Source organism: Callithrix jacchus, chromosome 11, assembly GCF_049354715.1.
Source record: "Callithrix jacchus isolate 240 chromosome 11, calJac240_pri, whole genome shotgun sequence".
NCBI lineage: Eukaryota > Metazoa > Chordata > Mammalia > Primates > Cebidae > Callithrix > Callithrix jacchus.
In genome coordinates this window covers 122,641,529-122,662,526 of record NC_133512.1, presented here as the reverse complement: position 1 = coordinate 122,662,526, position 20,998 = coordinate 122,641,529, and the positions used below count along the sequence as shown (strand labels likewise).

Genomic DNA, 20,998 nt, shown 5'->3' with positions numbered 1-20,998 from the left:
TTATTTAGCTTTCCACACTTTTTTTAGAGAAAGAAATTTCACATAACAGCTGGTGAAATCCAAGGAGCTAGCTACCTTGGGGATTCTCCACGGTTCCTTGAAAATCTGTGTAGCATAAGTAAGGTCTTTGTTTTTTTTTTCTTTACATTGCTGTCTATACAGACTTTGAAAGTCCTAAAATGATGAAAATTGAACCTTTGTGTTCTAAATGCTCTTTAAAAAAGTGACTGAAGAATCTCTTGAGGCTAGATATGAGTTGATATTAAGCTTCTAACAGCAAAATTGCTCTTGAGAATTATGAATTAAATAATCAACCTTGGCTTCTTTTTCATATTGGCATTTATAAATAGGTTGAATGACTACGTAAAACATAAAAATCAATTTAAACAATTTGCTACAAAGTACTTCTATAGCCTCACAACTGAATATTTGATGCTTCCCCAACCCTGCTAGCTTAATGACATAGAGATAGTCTCTGACCAATTTATTTTGTCAAAATTATTATTAATGAGTTTCTCTGAGTGTTCCACTATAGGAAACAAGTGATATATGGTCATTTTTGGAATTATAGCTACTTATCTTTATTTGGTCTTTTTTCTTTTATCCTCTAATTTTACCTGTCCTTATCTTACATCTTTAGTTTTTATAACCATCAGAACATCATATAACCTAACAATAAAAATAAATTAATTTTATTTTTGATTGATAACTTGTACAATTGTTGAAAGGATGACAATATTCTGAGGTGCTGTCAAATGGGATTAGTAATTTGTGATTCCTATCAGCTGGTGTAATGCTTACATAGCACTTTCACAGGCATTCATCCTTTTCATGTATATACAGGTCAACTCAACAAGCCCCTTGAACAAAGTTGTTACTGAATTGCTCCCCAGAGAATATGTGATTGGAAGTATTTGAAAATTCATCAGACATTAGAAGACTATAAAGGGACCATCTTCACTTCTAGGCTTTGACAAATCTTAATAAAGTCTAAAGAAACACATCGAAGAAGCATAAGGTTTTAGGACTAGCTCATCTCTGCTGTAATTTTATTGATAAAACAATTAAGGAGAGTCCTAAGTCATTCCAGTTATCATTAATCTTTTTCAGCCAAGCATCCCAGTCAGTAACTAAGCTCCCAAGAAATTTTAAACAAATCTTTTTCTACCTTTTCCTTTGCTATCTTATACTGTCTTTCTCGGGGTATAGAACAAAAAATCCAAAAATTGGTAGAGTGGAACAGACACACAGTAATGCCATGTCAACATTTATTTATGGCCTGCCAGTTAAGATGGACAATTTTTTTTTAAAGCCCAAAATATTTTAAAAACAATACTTGCCAAGGATTCCATGATGAGGTAGTACATCCCACTTGTCAAGCTGGAAATGGAGACAGTACAGTATGTGATTATTTGTGTGGGTACACCATCCACTTTTCCAGATCCTACATTAATCATTTTATTTCTCCTTTCAGGCCGTGACATCCTACCTTCAGAATTGAAAACACTTGGCATTTATCTTTTGAAATTCATCATTTCTATAGACCTTATTGGTTTTACTTTATGATGCACCAAAAGTGCATGCACCTCTATGTCTAGAGGTAATATTTCTTTGTGCTAATCATCATTTATCATTTTGTTCTCACATAGGCATAGGACTTTTCCAAATGTCCATCCAACCATTTATTCATTAATTAATTTAAAAATATTGAACCAATGCATAATAAGTACTAGGTATTAGGATTTAATAGTGTTTATAACATTATTCTTGTTACTCAAACCCATATGGCATAGCACAAGTAATTGAAAAAGTACTAGTCAAAAACAACAATGTAATAAATGTCATCCCCTGTCATGGCAGGGCAATGCAGGCATTGGTCAAGGGAAAGGCAGGAGGCAGAAACATCGGTGTTAGGGGCGATTACAATAATTCAGGAGGGAGATGGTGTTCACAGATGAGACTAAAATTAGCCAGTATTAAGGAGGAAAGGAGTCCAAGATGATACCCAAGATTTTGGCTTAGGCAACTGCTGGATAGTAGATTGGGAAGAAAGAGTTTATAGTCCAGCTACATTTTCATAAGAGTGGGCAACTAAGTTCAAAGATGCTAGTTTTCTGGTTGAGATAGACATTTAAAGTGGACTTTTCCTCATTGTGATCAAGTTTTTCCTAATCTCTTGATTACTAGTTTCACTAATTTATGTAGTCACGTATCAAATTAAAACAGGATTTTTTTCTGATTAAATTCAGTTATTATCAGGTTGAAATTGCTGCATTCATTTTAAGGTATTATCTCTTCTCTAACCTAATTCAAATGAAATATTCATCATTGTCTTCATCTGCCCAAGGTGTTGAACATAGTTCACAGTTATTAACTGCCAAAGCAATGGGGTGGCTCAACTCAGCTAATGGAGCACTACGTAACTTTTATTTTCCTGGAATACCAAATATATAAGGAATTTGTGCAATAAAAAAACTTGATGTTCAGAATGATTTTACTGTGATGTGTTTCTATGCAATATTCTTCCTTATAATGTATTGCAAGTAACCAACCTGAACATGTGACATTGCATATGAAGTCATAACCTATTTACTTAATATGTTTTCAAATAAATGAGTCACAACTCCCTTTGGGTGGAAAATTGCAGTTATCATTTCAGAATTTTTGGCAGGCTAGGGTACCTTGGGAAATAAACATCCATCCATTTTATTAGGCTCAAATTTACATAGGTTCAACAACAATAACTTCTTAAATTTCATATAAGATGGGGCTCATGCATTTTGGTAGACATCATCAAATATCCTTTTCTGTAAAGCTGACTTTCAGTGCAAATTTCACACCTTTAACTTGTTTAATAATCAGGCAACTCATTCAGTTTTATTTTGGGTATTACTCTTTTGGTAATACATTTCTGTCTTTATCTTTCAGAGTCTGAATAACATACAGTCCCTTGCAGATTTGACACATGACTTGCTCAAACATATAATTGCTTCACTTCCTGGTACATTTCATCTCTCCAACTGTCACTCCAATCCTTCCAGCTCTTGAGGATGTGTTTCTTTTGTTCATTTTTACATTTTGCCTTTGGTAAGTACATTCTCAGTCAAACCATGATTCCTGAATGTGTTTATCCAATGCAGTGTAATTTGACACAAAATTGTGTGCTTCAACTTTTATCTATTTATTAATGTTTCCTTGTTACCTAATTTATCATTTATATTTCCACGACTGTTCTCTGAAAGAAAACCACTTTCCCCACATTTATTATCACTTTTTCAAACATTGTCAACTTAAATTAGTACATAAAACTCAGAAAAACTTATTTTTTGTTAATACAAATTGAATGAATCGATTTTCTTGAGTTCTTCTGAGAAAAAATAATAGCAATTTAAAAGACTATTCATGTGTTCGTTCTCTCTCTTTTAACGACAAGATTCAACGTCAGTGATGAAACCTTATGTAGCAAGTGCACTAAAACCACTTACAGTTATTGCTTTTCAAAAGCAATAACAACAAAAACAACAACAAATATATATATATTTTACTATCCGAGATGGCTGAGCTTAGGAGGGGAATGTTTTAAATCTGGTTAGGAGTTTATGACAGTTGGGAAATGAGCCATCAATGTTAACCAAAGCCTTTTTTTTTTTTTTTTTTTTGATCTCCAGTGCTGGACACCTCCCACAATAAGCAAACCTGTCTGTTTTGTTCTCATAAAATACAGAAGAAAAAAAAGCCTAATTAAAACTTTAACATACTTACAGTTACACTTGCCAGACTATGTTTACCGTATCGTGAATTAGATATTGTTTTGCCATTACTAAGTGAGTTCATCAAGGTGATTAGGTCAGAAAATAATTTCTCATGATCCACAGAGCTTACATGAATAGTCTCACTTACCACTACCTAAACCTGTGAAAACCCCATTTTATACTAAGGTTTGCTTCATCTTCATGGAAAAAAGCATGTGACAATTTGATTGCAGAGATGAATTCATAATATCCTTGTCTACATCCAGAATAGTACTAAGACTACAATGACATGAAAGCACCAACTTACAGTAAGAGGTTTGGATTTGAGTCTCTGCTTCTCCAAGTACTAACTATACAACCTGAAACAATAAAATCAACTTTTAGGAATCGTTGTTTTTCATTAGTAAAAAGAGAATAATTGCTATTTTAACACAAAGGATTTAAAAACTAATTATATAAAATCATATATACATATAACCTATAAACTTCTACATTAATATTATACTTATTGAGTGGGAGACTCAATATGATGGGAAACAAATTTTTGTCTTTGTGATATATTGATTTCTTTCTCTTTGGGTAGATATTCAATACTGGGATTGCTGGATCAAATGGTAATTCTACTTTTAGTTCGTTTGGAAATCTCCACTGTTTTCCATAGAGGTTGTACTTATTTACCTTCTATTCTCACCAAAAACATGTAAGATTTCCCTTTTCTCAACAGCTTTGCCAACATCTGTTATTTTTTCTGATTATGATAAGGTGTTATCACACTGTAGTTTTAAATCTGTATTTATGTGATGATTGGTGATGTTGAGCACTTTTTAATATACTTGTTGGCCATTCATATACCTTCATTTTAAAAATGTCTGTTCATATCCTTTTTCTACTTTGTAAGCTCATTCTTTGTTTTGGGGATAAAAGTCATAAATTCTTTGGCCAGATTAATTAGGCTAGATTTTCAGATGTTTTAAAACAAGGTCATATTAGATGTAAAATAAATAAAAGTGCAATTTTTCTGGTTAAAGCAGAAGTAGGGTTTTTGGTATCATCTCAATCAGCCCCTGAGATACTTCCAGGGAATGCTGAGATTGTTTAACAGTTTGAAAGTTCCTGTTATCCCCAAGAGACCTGCTCTTTGGAGAAACGTCCAACTCCTAAAAAACAAAATCTGTATATATTTCAGTAGGAAAAATAGACACTAGCATTATAAACATTATGAAATAAGTTGTTTTTGATACATTGAGCAGAACTTTTATTACATAAATATGTTGATTGAAATGGCCTTTATAGTATAATTCTTCAAAGTCCAGGAAAGGAAATTTCAATATACTGTAATTTGTTAAATATATATTGGACGCTGGCCTAAATAATGAATTCTGTTTGCACTCCAAAAAATTAAAAATAAAGAAACATAAGCCACACATGGAAGGAACTTAATGATTCTGGTAGGATAAAAATAAAAACAGTAACAGGAACTAGGAATAATATTTTTTGATGATTTAATTATTAATAGAATTTCCCAGTTAATGTTACCTCTGTCAATATTGTATTAACATGTATTTTGTTTTTTTTCTTGAGATAGTTATTCCAAGGGAAATTCTACAAAAGATTTTATACATCTAGGAAAAATTCACTCACCCTGAAAGTGCCCATTCCTTCCAGGTTTCCTTTACTGTTACTGCCACTTGGTTTGGGCCGGTGCTTTTAGGAAGCATTCAAGACAAAGAGGATGTTCACTGAAATGCACAAAAGGGAGAATAAGAAATTCAAGTACATCATCCAAAGATGTGAGCTCTTAAGAACTTTTCTGAATTTTTAAAAGCTTTATGTTAAATTTATACTTGTTCTTAAAAAAGTTTGTCAGTTTTTTATTGGCAAGTTAGAGTAGTTCTTAAAAAGAAGCAATTTTATGATGTTTGTGGGTTTCATTTCAGCTTACAGATGCTTGTCTTTAGAGAGACAGTAGCAATGTCAGGATCTGAAATGCCAGTTCTGTCTTCCTTTTTGTTTCAGTCTGTATTAAGCTAGTTATGGCACACAGGCATTCAACTGGTCGCATTTTTCACAAAATTTAACTGTAGGATTTTCCTGTTTTTCTGGGCATAGTTTTATGGGCTTGCTGTCAGATCATTTAAAAAATAGATTGTTTTTTGCATATGTCCATGCATAATAGAGTAAGAGGGCCTACACTTGGAAAACACTAGGACAGAATGATAAATCTCTCTGCAACCGACCCATCTTTTGTAGGAAGGTGTTACAGTTCAGTCTACGTTCTAATTCCTCTGTGCGAAGGAATTTGCAGGTATTTAATGATCCTTATCATTTCCTACAAAAAGGGTGTTATTACACAGTTGAGGAGATTTTTGAAGTAACTATCATATGGGCTGGTTAATATCTTACTGGTGAGTTCTACCCAGTCATAAAGAGGGGGAAGATGTGAGTTGTGTGCTATAAATTTAGTTCACCCCATATTTTACTCTGCTTTGTAAGTTTAAGCTCTTGTGTATCTGTTTTTTCTGCATATATGTTCACATTGCACGGAAGTATGGATTAGATTGAATAATATCCAAATATATATCTATTATAGAGATTCTAGAGGAATAGATATCCTGCAATATTATTCAAGGGACATAACAAACTCCTCTAGAAATAAAACAAGAACTACAATCTATTAAAAACCAGTAATACATCTTCTCATCTATTAAAATTATCACAAATCTTGGGAAGCCAATTTTATAGATTATAAATCAAAAATAATTGGTAATATATCAATATGCATGCTGAAGAAAATAAACAATATCCTACTACTTTGATGAATGTGTAAAATCCATTTTTTTCAAAACAGATGCCACAGATTCTCATATAAACCTTCCTGAATACTAATGAAGTGAACTGTGCACATTGGCTATAGAAATTGACCAAGGAATGGAATATGGTCTCTACATCTCCACTGACAATCATATAGAGTAGAACCTCAACCCATGGTGCCATTATAAAAGTAGCAAACAAATTAATTCTGAGTATTAAAGAAGAATTTAGGGCATGCTTTTCATTAAGGAGACTTTTCAGAGCATGCTCTTGTATGACCCTGACATGTTTTCATTTTTGCATTGTTTTGCATTATCAGCAGGCCACACTGTCATCATCCCTAAGTATACGTGTGTGTATACACACATACAGTAATATGTCACTTAACAATGGCGATACGTTCTGAGAACTGCATTGTTAAATGATTTGCTCATTGTACAAACATTATACACAAACTTAGATGGCATATATACTTTTATTTATATCTACTATATGGAAAACCAAATGTCCAAGCACCATCACTGAATATCCTTTATTTAATATGCAACACCAATATCAAGTGCCATTTATCAGGTTTCCATGTGTGAACCATTATAATCTTATGAGACCACTGTCATACATGTGGTCTGTCCTTGACAAAAACATTGGTATGCGGTGTATGACTGTATATATACAAGATGATAAAGATGATATATGCAAAATCTGTTTTGTTACTCTTGAAGAACCAATTCAACCAGCAAAGCCAAATCTCTTTGGAAGAGTCATTTATTTTATCATAATACGTGAAATTTATCTTAAAGATTTCATTTTCTAAAAGTTTTCTTTGAATAGTATGCCTTCTACTTCAATTGATAGGACAGTTTATTCTGTTCAAGAGCATTGCTTACTGTGCAGAGAACATTTTAGATTAAAAAATATATAGTAACATAGGAGCCTTTATAAAGAACACGGAGAGCAAGGAGATATAAATGATACCATTATACCTTTGATGAACACACTTTTCATAACTAGCAACATAGCCATGATAATAAAGAAAATGTTTTTAAATAGTAATGCTTTTTTTTCAATGTAGAGACTTCCTTCAACTCTTGCTTGCTTTCATTTTTGCATAAAACATCTTTAGAAGAGAGTGAAGCATGGAACTCTGGAAATACGCAGACTTCCCCATGAAAGCTCTGGTGCTATGGCTCTGACCTTAGCCCCGCGGGGGTCAAGAACCATCTCTTCCTCCCTTACTGCCTCCCGGGTTCAGTGATCTCACCAGCTGTCTCAGACTCTTTCTGAAAGCAGCCGTCTGTCCTCTGTCACTTTCCAGCAGACATGTTACACAAAGGAAATCAAGGTCACCAGGAAAAAGGATTCCAAAACCATGCTTTCCAACCCCTGGATGAACAACCCTTAGACACTCCTGAATTGCTTCTCTGTCATTTACCCTCGAATCTTACATTTTGGCTGAGACAATTTTAAGCAGTACTTTTTCAGATGAACTTAGGACTCTACATAAGTCCTTCAAATGAAGGTCAAGTATGTGTATACACAATTCAGTATAATTACTGCAGATTTATCTCCTTCTTCCCTTTTAAGACCGTGGATATGAATTCATCAAACATACCTTTTGGACATTGTTGATGCTGGCACACATTCCTCTGTATTCATCCTATTCTACTTTCTGGCAATTTTAGCAACCAAAATTTTTTAGAAACTGAAAGCAAAGGCAGACTTCTAATTATTTTACTTCAGATACTAGTACTATTTATAAACTATCACTAAAAAAGCAGCTCTTGCCTACAAACGTTCTCGCTCTGGAGTTACTCCATTTTTTTTTAGGGTCAAGTATTCTAGGACTGAGGAAGCTGCAACTCATTGCTCTCCATTCTTCTCACAACTTAAGCCCTCTTCATTATGGGTGTTCATCTTTTTAGTTAACTCACAGAATTCTTGACACTACCAGCAGTTTCACCCTGACTTAGACACTACAAACTGACTCCTGGCCATTACTCATCAAATTCAGAGTATAAACTAATAATACACTTGTGCATTTTTACTTGTTTTAGTTTATTAATTCATCTTTCTTCTTTGAATATAGGGAATATACCTGGACCACCTTCATCTTTTCTTATTGGCCAGTTCACCAATAATTCTTGGAAGCTTTTCAGGTAGCAGGTACCTAAAAAATATAGTTTGCTTCTGGAGTTACTGGCTAACTGGAATTAATCCTTTTCCATTAATGCACTGCATGAGGCTAAGATATTTTATCTAAACTTTAGTTAAACCTAGAATACCCTGATGGCAAATGTTATCTTTGACAGAATTTATTAAGATAAACTAAATGCTATAGCAAACAAAACCAAAACCTAGTAGTATAAAACCACCGAGATTTATTTCTCATCCATGCAATAGTCTCATGCAGGTGTTTACAGGCAGCCTTCATTGCAGCAATGCAAGAACTTGTACTCCTTTCATTTTGTCACCTACTGGCACTTAGAGTCCTGAGGTTCTCTGCTCTAGGTCTGCATCCAGTAGGCAGACAGGGGAGAAAGATTCTGTGAACATATTTTTGGGCCAGCGCACTTCTTCCTGCATTGAATTGACAGAACCTAATCACATGATGACATCTGTTTAGTTCACTTAGTTAGAATGAACTCTTTTCTATGTAATCTTTCAGTACACAGGTAGAATAGGAGACAGGTTTTGATCATGCATTGCTGTCCCTGTAACACCTACTGATCACCATGTGTCAGAACTGTGAGATCCTTCCAGTGCTGCTTGCAGCCACAGGGATTCAGAGAAGCCACAAGAAGCTTATCTTTTGAACATCAGAGTTAAACATTAATATTTAAGGTTTGAGAGGACAGAAAAGTAAGGGTTGATTATTCAAGCCACAAGTTGTAAGAAGAATAAAATGCATTCTTTCTAATGAATATTCTCAGGGTGGAAAAAAGGCACAGCTCATTTAATTTCATCATCCAATATGAGGAAAATGAACAGAAACAGATAACTTTCCATTATTTTTGAAATGGCTGGATTGGGAATAAGGTCTTTATGGTTCCCTGTGCATTTACAGACATCCCAATCCATCATTACACACATGCCAGAGTTTCTGCAAGCATCAGACGCTACCTCTAGAGCAAAGATTCCAAGTTCCCAGCTAATGTATTGATAACTTGAAAGTCTCTTCCTTCAAACTATCAATTTTCCATCAATAAGACTTACAAATTTCTCCCTTTGTAGTATTTATATTGACTCAATTTTACTTTTTTTGCTATCTTAAATAATTTTTCTTTAGATTTATATTTGATAGTAAAAAAGAAAGTTTAATTGTAGTACATTAGTAACTTATTTACCATTTATAAGTATCTTTACCTACATTGTATTATTTGACTATTTCCTAGAAATGTTGTAAGGTATTTGCTATTATTTTTAGTTTCCAGATGATAAAATTGAAGCTTAAATATTTGAGTGAACTTGTCTAAAATATCACAGTGTCTCAGGATGCAGGCTTCAGAATGAGGACCCAAACTTAGGTTTTTTCATTGTTTTTTCTGGCTCTAAGTCTTATGCTTACAATCTCTTTTACTAACAGGATTATTATATGTGTTTACAAAGGTACTATTAACATAGAAAAAGTATTGTGAATTTGTAGACAAATCAGATGTCAATCTTTCTGTTTAAATGACATTGAAGATACCCAGCCTTCTACTCTCTGAAACAAAAAAAAGTCATAACATCTCATAATAAGAGCACAAATGTTTTGAGACCTATTGAAAAACCCCAGTGCAAAGAATATATGGTGAAAGTGATGGATAAATATGAGTTCTTTAATTGATAAAATGATTTTTTTTATGTCAATATTCCATTGAAATATATATTAATCAATATGTTTTCCAGAATGGTAACCATGATAGCTAGGGATCAAAATAATAGCTGTTGTTAATTAAACAGGTGTTACATATGCACCAAATATTCATGTTTTGTATAGTCTTTATGGAAAATTAAACTGAGGCTCTAGGAGGTTCATGAACTTGACCTAGCATCAGTTGAGATGAAAACCCAGATCTGTTTGATTCCAAAGTCAAAACAACTCCTACATTTTTAAAACAAGAATATTTTCAATGAGTAAAAATGTTATACATATATATATATATATAATTAAAAGTGAATATAAAACTCTACTTGTAATCTATAAATAAAGACAGCAAAATAGCTTTGTTTTTATCAGCATTTGATATTCTCAAAATATAAAATACTAAACAGAGGAAGACAACTCCAATATTTAAATTTTTATTAAATGGAATAGTTTCTACATTATAACATGAACAAGAATTGAATCACACAGGGATGTATTATAGTGGAAGGTGTCAAAGTTGACCCACTCTTATGTAGAAGAGAAAAGCAACAGGCTTGTAGAGAGGGGGTGACAGTTGTCTTCACTAGGGATGTTCTGTAATTATTTACAGGAGAAAGAAAGGCAAGCAAGGCACTGACAGAAGAGATTTGAAGCAGGGGCTGTTTTGGAGTCTAGGAGAATGGTCATCCATTAATAACTCTATCTGCTATTTCTGAGATCCAGGCCCAAGGCTGAGGTTCAGGAAAGCAATCTCAAAGTCTAGCATTTGTCCCAAAATTACTAGTAAAATGGAGGTGGACTCTCAGTTTTAGAGAAACAGGGCAGATTACCTAACAGGAATTAGACACTGACACCAAGACAGTACCTCAACTTTTCATCTGGAGAAGGATTCACAACTAAAGGACCTGCCAGAATTGGGATAAGAGTTGAGAAGTGGCTGGAATGCAAGGACGACTGTCTTCTGGATACTCTAGCTATTGAATTAGAGAGCCTTAAATTGTCTCCAGGTTAGGTCCACCTCCAGATCTGGAACAGGCATCACCTGCCCATGGGATTCAAATGGCCCTACCTGAGGACAAAAGACAGGTAAAGGATCAGAAAATGGAGGAGATTCTGATACATATAATACTAAGTATGCCAAGGGTTGCTTTTGAAATAAGACTGATCAGAAATTTGCAATGGGTAAATATGACTTATACTTAAAATATTGAGTATGACTATGCAGCAAAATATTGATTGCATTAATTGAAGTATTCTTAAACTATCAAGAAAGTAGTTTTTAAAAAGCCATTTAAGGCTGGGCACAGTGGCTCACACCTGTAATCTCAGCACTTTGGGAGGCCAAGTCCGATAGATTACTTGAGGTCAAGAGTTGGGGACCAGCCTGGCCAACATGGCAAAACCCCATCTCTACTAAAAATACAGAAATTAGCTGAGCACACCTATACTTCCAGCTTCAGCTACTTGAGGGGCTGAAGCAGGAGAAATACTTGAACTTGGGATGCAGAGGTTTTAGTGAGCCAAGATTGCGTCACTACCCTCCAGCCTGGTGACAAGGTGAGACTCTGCCTAAAAAAAAAAAAACCCCAAAACCTATTTCTTTCTTTCTGTTTCTAAGATGGAAAAGAGACAACAGTGGAGTGGAGGGCCTATGCAGAAGAATGCCCAGGAATCTTATTCTCCATGACTGTAGAGGACAGAGGTAGGACAATTTGTTTTGAAGTTATTGTTTTTAAAAGAGAAAGGGCATATTATATGTGTTGGGAGAAAAGGTAGCTGGGGATGCATCAGGGTCACTTAGGAAAATATAAGTGAAAACAGGAACAAGAGCCTTTATTGTGGTTTCAGTGGGAAGGAATGAGTTATATAAAATAGTCAGATTTAGGATTAGCTAGTTTGAATAATTGCAGTGGGCTTCACGGACTAGGGCTCTTCCTAGTTATCTAATATCTGGCCCCGTGATATTAGGGCAGGGAAATAGTAGCTCAGAGTATAAAAGCTTGACAAAAGAGGTAGTTGGAAGTATTAGCTCTGGATTAGCTGCCTTGCATGTAAAAGGCATGCTTACTGGCAAGTTTAACTCTAGGATTTGGCTAGCTCTGAGGAGGTGGAGTGAATTTTCCAGGATAAGCAAGGCCCCAAGATGTCAAAGCATCAGCAATACAAACTTAAAAAATACAATTTATACAATCATATAGGGACATCACTGGCTTATGTTTTTCTGAAATAACTTCTAAATGCAGAAGAGCTCTCTCTGTCTTCACCGCCTTCTTGAGAAGAGCTTAGGACCGTCCCAGTCTCTTCTTGCTATGATTAAATATTTCTCAACCTGGAAGATTTCTCCTGAGTAGTGGAGTGGGACCCATTCCCATCATTTCTTGCATATAACTTCTCAAAGAAATAAAAAGATTTGCTAAAACATTCTGGGATTTTTTTCTGACAACTGGGAATAGAAACAAAGTAATAAATGAAGGCAAGTTACAAATTCATTAGAAACCTTAAAAACATTTTTTCTAAGTATTATTTTTGGACTTAATTGGACTAAATATAAAGATGAACTTCATCTTTCTCAACACTTTTCTTAATTCTTTCTCCTAGGGTTTCTTCTGTATGTCGACCTTGTTCCATTTCTCTAAATCCCATCTTATCCCAGGTTGACTATTTAAAATTTTCTTTTCCTTTACTTTGACCTAGCTGTGTCTAACAAAGTGCCTCTAGAATGTGAGATAAAAATAAGCCATCACCATGAGGGAATGAACAACCTTAATGAGATACACAAGGTATTTATTTGTAATACAGAAGAATCAGTAAAACTATTGAAAAATTCTCAGAAACACATGGCTTGTCTTTCAATGTAGATGCATACTACTTGTTTACAAGGTTAATCTCAAGGGTCGCTGGGTATAAACCTCACTGAAAACTTCAAAAGAACGAACCAGGGCTCCTGAAATGATTCTATGAGCTATTGGTAGGGACTTGAGATACTTCCAAGACATACTACAAGAAAACATCCCTTCTAGTGGGGAAGCAGGGAGCAGTGAACATATAAATAAGACCTCAAAAGTGTTTTTAGTATGTCAACCAGCTGTCTATAAGGCTAGGAGCTCAAAGCCTTGAAGAATGATCAAAAAGACATTGTCTAAAAGCCTAAATGCAAGAAATCATTAATTCAACAGACATTAATTGAATACTTCCTATTTATCTTTATATCCCCAGTATTTAGATGGTATGTGATATATCCTGACTTGCCTGATTGAATTAAAATGCACTGGATTGGCAAAACAAAATGCTGAGCAAAGTGAGATACTTAAAAAACATTACATCTGACTCTAGCCAGGATTATATTTACCGTTCCTGCTTATAATTTTTATGTCTATATAATGCTCCCAAATGTCAGTGGCATTAAAAAAACAAACAAACAAAACAGAAGAGTCATGCTTGGGGATCTGTGACTACAGGTATGCATGGAGTAACCTGAAGAAATGATTCAGCAGAGTATTTCTCCTGAAGAGGACAGTGACAGGAGGCTGTTGTTCCTATTGAATATCTCTTTCTGAAGTTTTCTTGATCAGGCACTCCAAAATATAACACCTGCATAATTAATAGATTCCCAAGAATCAGTGTTTGAGCCATTGGGAGGTTAGTTCTTTCAGGTAAACCATCCTCCTGTATCGGGAACCATGAACATTTTTCATCCTACTGCGTTATTTGCCATTTAAGTGCTTTAAAAGGTAGGGAGTGGGAGTACTGGTGCTATGGTCTGAATGTTGCGTTGCCCCATCTCAAAATTTATATGCTGAAATCCTAATTCCCAAAGTGATGGTATTAGGGGATGGGATCTTTTGGGAGGTGATTAGTTTATAAGGGCAAAGCCCTTATGAATGGGATTAGTGCCCTTATAAAATAGGCCAAAGGGATCCTGTTTGCCTCTTCCGGCCATATGAGATCATAGCAAGAAGTTGATAAAAAGGGCTGGCACCCTGATCTTGTACATCACAGCTCTCAGAATTGTAAGAAATAAGTTTCTGGTTTTACAAGCTGCCCAGTTTATGGTATTTTGTTGCCGTAGGCCAAGTGGATTAAGAAAACTTGAGTGGAGTTTGGGGGAAAGAAAATCATGGAGTTCAGTAATAATCCTTCAGGCTGTAGTCCAAACCCTATAGATTATAGGAGACCTTCTTTTATTTCTCTAATGCTTAACACATTCTCTATGTTTTGAAGTGTGAGAGAATGTTTTCTACTTAGCCCTTAATTATTTTATTCATGAAAATTGTTCATTATCTATCATTATCTAATTTAATTATCTATTTGGGTCAGGGACAGTATTTTATTCTGTTTGGCAGAGCACCCTCCCACCCTCTATCCCCGCCCCTATATACATCAATACAGGTAGAATCCTACCACCACAAAACATGCAGGTGCATGCTATGCTCTCCTTCTGCCTCCCCTTACAAAATTTACACCCTTCATACTTCTCACCCAGCTCCCTGAATTATGTTCAGTTAGCTAGTAGAAAAGCCAGTACTGATTGATTGTTAGGATTGCCTAGAGTTTCAATGAAATGTGCAATTTTATTGCCACGTTTTGTTGCAAAATTAATAATTCTGTGAACTTGATTTTTTTCTTATAAACAGCAATTAAGTAGTCATACCCCATATCATTGTGATAGAATTAACTCTATCTCATTCTTATTTTGTATGATCTTGGGAAATAAGAAAAAATGAAAATATGCCATCCCTATGTAGAAATAGCTTCTTTTAAGATTATATTATGAAATCGACCTTGGTTTATATTTTAAGATTCAAGCTTAAATTGCCAAGGCAAGACAAACAATTCTCTGATTTCCATTGGAGAACCAAACACCCCAAGCAGGGCTATCTATTTAAGTCTGCAAGACTATAAGATTCAGAAGCAGCAAGGTATTCCCATGTATAAAGCAAAAACCAAGATAAGATTCTACAGAAAGGTGACCCTAAGTATTTGGAAGCCCATATATCTGAGCATCTGTGGGGCATTGGAGAGACAGTGGGGCTAGTGTTTGTGTGTGTGTATGTAAGTATCTTTGTATGTATGTATGTTTGTGTATATGCTGGGGGATGAAGACTATGTAAGAGAGGCCATCATAGCTTACTGGTTAGCCTCAGGGACTCTGGAACTAGCCTGAATGAGTTTAAATTACAGCTTAGTCATTTATTAATTATGTGACTTTGGGCAAAACAAAGGCAAAATGGTAACTACCTCTTAAGACTGGGGTCAGCATTACATGGGTTAGTACATACATGAACAGCACTTAGAACAGTGCCTAGCAAGTCATGAGCACTCAATAAATACTAGCAACTGTCAGTACACCAAATGGAGGCAAGTGATGCATCTAATACAAACTTCATCATTTTCAAAGGGAAGCATATATTCACCTGAAGTGTGAAATATGAGCCAAAAAGGATGAGGAACCTGACATTAAATAGAAGAATTATTAAAATGAGTTTCTCTAAGCCATTGAAAAGATCTGGCAAAGTATAGGTTATTTAGATGGGCTAGACAGATTGCTTCCCCCAAATCACTCACCTATGTGAGTGCTCCCATCACTAGATGGCAGTGTAAAATTCTCTATTATATCTAAATAAACTAATTATGTCAGATATCCAAATACTGCAAAAATAGAAAAAAATCCCAAAAATTCACATTAAATATTCTCAGAAATTTTTATCATTAATGTCCCTTAAGTAATTAATAATACACTCATTTCGAGCAAAAGAAATAATGGCAATTTAAAGATATACAGCACATAGAACAAAATATATTTATGAATATTAAATGTACATATATATTCTGTCAGAAAATTGAAATGTATTAAGATGATTTCAGTTTACCTTTATTCAGTCTATTGTTCACTATATTTCGATAATAAAATTTCATGAGCATTATACTTAAGGAGTATTTCAAATTTATTATATAAAGTTGGTTCCTGAAAATATGATGAAAATCAACTAAAATATGATACAATCAACTGAAATGTGATGCAGTATTCTAGATGGAATCTTAAGATAGGGAAAAATATTAAGTAAAAATTAAGGAAATCTGAATAAAGGATGGACTTTAGTTAATAATAATGAATCAATAATGGGCCACTAACAAATGTACCATACTAATGTAAGATGATAATAATTAGAGACACTGGGTATGGGGTTTGTGGGGACTTTTTGTACTACTTTCACATATTTTTTTGGTAAATCTAAATCTATTCTAAAATGAAAGTTTAAAAAGAAACTATAATGCCTTTAGTTTCCACTCAGTGGATTCTTTTAAATAATTTCAACTCTTATTTTAGAGTCAGGGGTATGTCTGATGTTGAGGTTTGAGGTACAATTGAACCCATTACCCAGGAAGTTAGCCTAATACCCAACAATTTTGCAACCCTTGCACTCAGCAGAATTTCAAAGAATTGAACATCTATTTTGAGCAGAACTCTTGCCTGCCACAAAGACCTAAAGAGCAATACTGAGTTCTCACCATAAACTGAAATATTCAAGATCCCTTATTCGAAATTGATTTTCAAACCTCTTAAAGGAACCCTTTCTGCTCACTAGAAAGTTAATTCAGTAGTAGTGATCTGAAATTCTCACGTGCAGACAAGCAACTGAAATTGAATTAGGGCCACTGTTTATAACTAAACTCTCTCAGAGGACCTAATGCCACTTGGCTTGGCTGGGGCTGCTGTGTAGCTATCAGGTCATCTTGCACATTGCTAATGATCTGTGCCTGAGTCCAAAGGTGGCTTAGCATCTCTTGTCAATTCACCTTGATAGCCACGTCATTACTGGGCGAAGCCCAGACCATGGGGAGGGAACACTATCTCTCCACTTCTGGAAATGATGACTCTGCATAGCCACACTCAAATTACACTGACCTTTTTGATAGTCATGTCACATCCTGCAGGGACAGTCACTTAGGTTGCCCAGCTCACCCTAGGGCTTTTTTAATCACTGGAAACTAATAAGATTTTGTGTGTGTGTTATTAAATGTCTGTATTTCTGATTTGTGTCTCCTTGCATTGATGTCTATTTCTTGGCCCATTTATTTCGGAATTTACAGCTTTTCCTTTTCTAGTCACTTTTCTCTTTGATGCAATACTTAATTTGTGTTAGGAAGAAATAAATAAGTTACTGTTTTAAGATGCCAAAGACCTAAAATCGCACTGAGATTTGCTGTTTCATGAGTGATTGAAAATCAAAGTTATACTTAAGGTGTGATCAAAAGACATATAATGCTTTCCAGCCTAAAATATGTATTTGAGATTTAGGGGTAGCTATATATATATATAAATGAAAAAATAATTGCTGCTTTCTTTCAGTATTTTCAGGAGGAGGCATTTCACTCAGAAAGTCAAGGTAGGGGCCCAGGCACGGTGGCTCACACCTGTAATCCCAGCACTTTTGGAGGCTGAGGTGGGTGGATCACTTAAGGTCAGGAGTTGGAAACCAGCCTGGCTAACATGCTAAAACTCTGTCTCTACTAAATATACAAAAATTAGCTGGCCATGGTGATGCATGCCTGTAATCCCAGCTACTCAGCAGGCTAAGACAGGAGAATTGCTTGAACCCAGGAGGCAGAGGTTGCAGTGAACTGAGATCGTGCCATTGCACTGCACTCCAGCCCTGGGCAACAGAGCAAGACCCTGTCTAAAAAAATAAAAAATGAAAAAGAAAGTCAAGATAGGCTTGCCACCAGAAAAGCCTTCAAAAGAGAAGTACTTGTTTCTCCAGGGGAGAGTCTTTCTGAAAAGGGATTTCATGACAAGTATATTGAAACAGCCATAAAGATGAGGCATCTACCTGATAAGTTCTCAGGGCCTACCAGTAAACCACTGGAAGACTTTCTTTACAAAACACAGAGGTAACACTCCACTGAAGCAAACGTATCACTTTGCTTTTTTGTTTAATTTGTCTTTATTGCTAAAATCATTACCACCATGGAAAAGCATGCATTAATTACCAATGGTTCAGAATGTTATTCTGAGAAGCTCACAAAGATAACTGCATACATCTGGACTGATACTCTTTCAGTCAATACTTCACAAGGCATAAAATGAGACAGGTGCATCCAAATAAAGCTCCTGGATGGCAAGAATTATTTTACTTATCCCTCTATTTTCCAACATATTTAGCATACTGCCTTGTTGGTAAGTGCTTTAGAAATATTTGTTGCATGAAGCCGAATTATAGTGAGAAGAGGCAAAGTGTGTGTATCATGCCAAATCCCTTAATTCCCCAAATCCACATACTGCCAACAACAAACTGTAAATCAGAACTGCTACAGATATATTTGAACTTCTGTTTGAATTCCTAAGTTAGTGCTTTAAGCTTAACACTCTAGTCACATTTCTGGCAGGAGAGAAGCACCAAGATGGAAAATTAGAGAAGTCTAGTCTGGTGCTCATCTTGGCATTGCCATTTGGCTGCAGAAGCCCCAGGGCAAGAGGCATAATGCTTCTCAGCCTCAGTTTTCTTACTTAGGTGGTAAGGGGGGAAAAAGGGAGCAAAAGCTAACTTTTTAAACTTTTTTTGTCACTTAAAAAATCGAAATTTTGCACATAACTATATTTAACTGTCATTTGATGATATTCTATCATTAGCACCATGTTAACGATCAAAGACCAACTTTCAAAAGGAAAGGAGCAGTTATGCATCTTAAAGAGTCCAGAGTCTGATGCTTAGAAAGGAAAGGACATTTGCTAATTGCCCATATTTTAGGTTGCAAGCCTGGTATTTAAGAACCAGCATCATATGAATACAACACTGGGAGCTCACTCTGGGTTGCCTGGACCACATGCTAGCAGGTCCTGGTGATTCTTCTTTTCTCAAATAGGGTAGTGGGGCAGAACCCAATTTGTTTACTATGGAATTGAAGACTGCTTCTCTGAGTAGGGCTCTGCAACCCAAGAATGAGCCCCAATATTTCCCAGCTGCTCAGAATTTTTCATATCAGGCAGTTGATAATCCTAGAAAACTCTTGTAAATATTTGACACTCAAAATCTGGACAGCCTTGGGCCAAACAGTCTATATATCTCATCTTAATAAAGTTATTTTCTTAAATAAATATAAAGAGATAGCCATGGGCCTCCCTAGTGGAATAAAGTCAACATTATATATGATGTAGATTTCCTGACCTGGTGTGCCTCTCCACAGAGAGATGGTAATGCTGGGGGATTTTCAGTATCCCTGGCTTGTTTGCCCTGGCCTCCTCAATGCATCCTTTCCCCTGCAAATATTCTTTAATGAATGTCATGTGATGTTTTGCTTGGCCTCTTCCTCCACCAGTAGAAATCTTTAAGGGATCATCTGGCACCAAAATACCATAGAGAAAAGTATAGGGACTTTGGTTTCAAAATCGATTACTTACTGTCATAGATGTGTTCATAGATTTGTTATTTCAATTTCCTTAGTCTTGGTTTCTTCTACTTAACAATGAGACTGATCATCCCCTCAATTTGATTTAGAGATTAAATAAAATGATAAATGTAAATCGCTTGGCATGGGCACCGATACAAAGTTCTTGTCCACGACTCTTTCAATGTCTTCCGTAATCTTCCATCATATGTACCTTTTAGTTCTAAAATTAAGATGGAAAAATGAAAGAATAAGGAAGAGAACTGAAGGACACTCATCAGTAAAAGAACTAGAAGCGGAGAGCAGCAAGGCAAGGAAGCAAACTTAAAAGAAGGTTGGCTTCAGAACATGAGAATAAGACTTCTGGGAAGCTTTTTTTCTGACTTCAGTTTGTTTCGGTATCACTCTAGGCCTAAATGGAGAGCAGCTGCAAATAAGTTTTCTTATTTATTCATCCTCAAATAAAGCTTGATAAAGATGAATTCTCTACATTTTCAGGTACTTGAGAGATTTGCCTGGTATTCAAATTGCACCCACCCTAATAGGTACCAAAGGATGCAGTAGCACTTCACAACACTATGGTCTGGGCTTTGGGAAAGCATCACTATTCCATTTTATAAACCTTCCGCAAGCTAAGTGGTAACAGTTCCCAAATAGACTATGCTATACAGAGGCTGTCATGATGTGCTTTCATTTATGACCTTATGATTTACATTGGTCAATGACAACAGTGTCATCATAATCACTATGGAATTCTACTTAGGCTTATAACTCTTTAAATCCATACAGTAGCTTTCAATCTGTCAAAAAACAGAAATAGTTTATAACAGTAGCATTTTAGCAGGATAAGAAAACAGAGTCCTGTAAATATCAGAGTGAGATTATTAACTCACTGTTAATATGAACTGCAGTGTTTTCTAAGCATGAAAATAAAGCAATTTCTATTTTTTGTTTCTCTTTTCTAAATCTGTTTGACCTCTTGACTTGAAATATTTATTTATAAATAATATGCTCACAATCAAATGTAGAGGGAGATCAGACCAAATACTGAACCAAAAGAGAGGGGCTCTATTATTATTGGTATTTGTCCTCAGAGCTGAACAAATATTGTGTTTTGAAAATTATATTAGCTTTGGTCCTGAACATCCCAGTCCACAAATAATAAATTCCTGTTCAAGTTGTTTTATCTTGTTCAAGGGAT

The 20,998-nt window shown here is 35.2% G+C and overlaps 1 protein-coding gene and 1 long non-coding RNA gene across 6 annotated transcripts in view; one reads left to right on the top strand and one right to left on the bottom strand.

The window, feature by feature from the left end:
• Positions 1–20,998, top strand: part of LOC144578460 (uncharacterized) — a 389,210-nt gene that overhangs the window by 341,904 nt on the left and 26,308 nt on the right. For all 5 annotated transcript variants that reach the window (XR_013524293.1, XR_013524292.1, XR_013524291.1 and 2 more), the window contains 3 exons: positions 2,929–3,087; positions 5,418–5,542; positions 12,029–12,112. The gene's annotated coding sequence lies outside the window, so the exon portion shown is untranslated. The remainder of the gene's footprint in view (positions 1–2,928; positions 3,088–5,417; positions 5,543–12,028; positions 12,113–20,998) is intronic.
• Positions 1,219–20,470, bottom strand: LOC118143801 (uncharacterized). The gene is made up of 5 exons (XR_004728249.3): positions 20,335–20,470; positions 19,811–20,020; positions 5,394–5,491; positions 4,060–4,111; positions 1,219–1,380 (listed from the first exon to the last, which is right to left on the bottom strand). It is a non-coding gene; the product is annotated as an uncharacterized LOC118143801 (long non-coding RNA).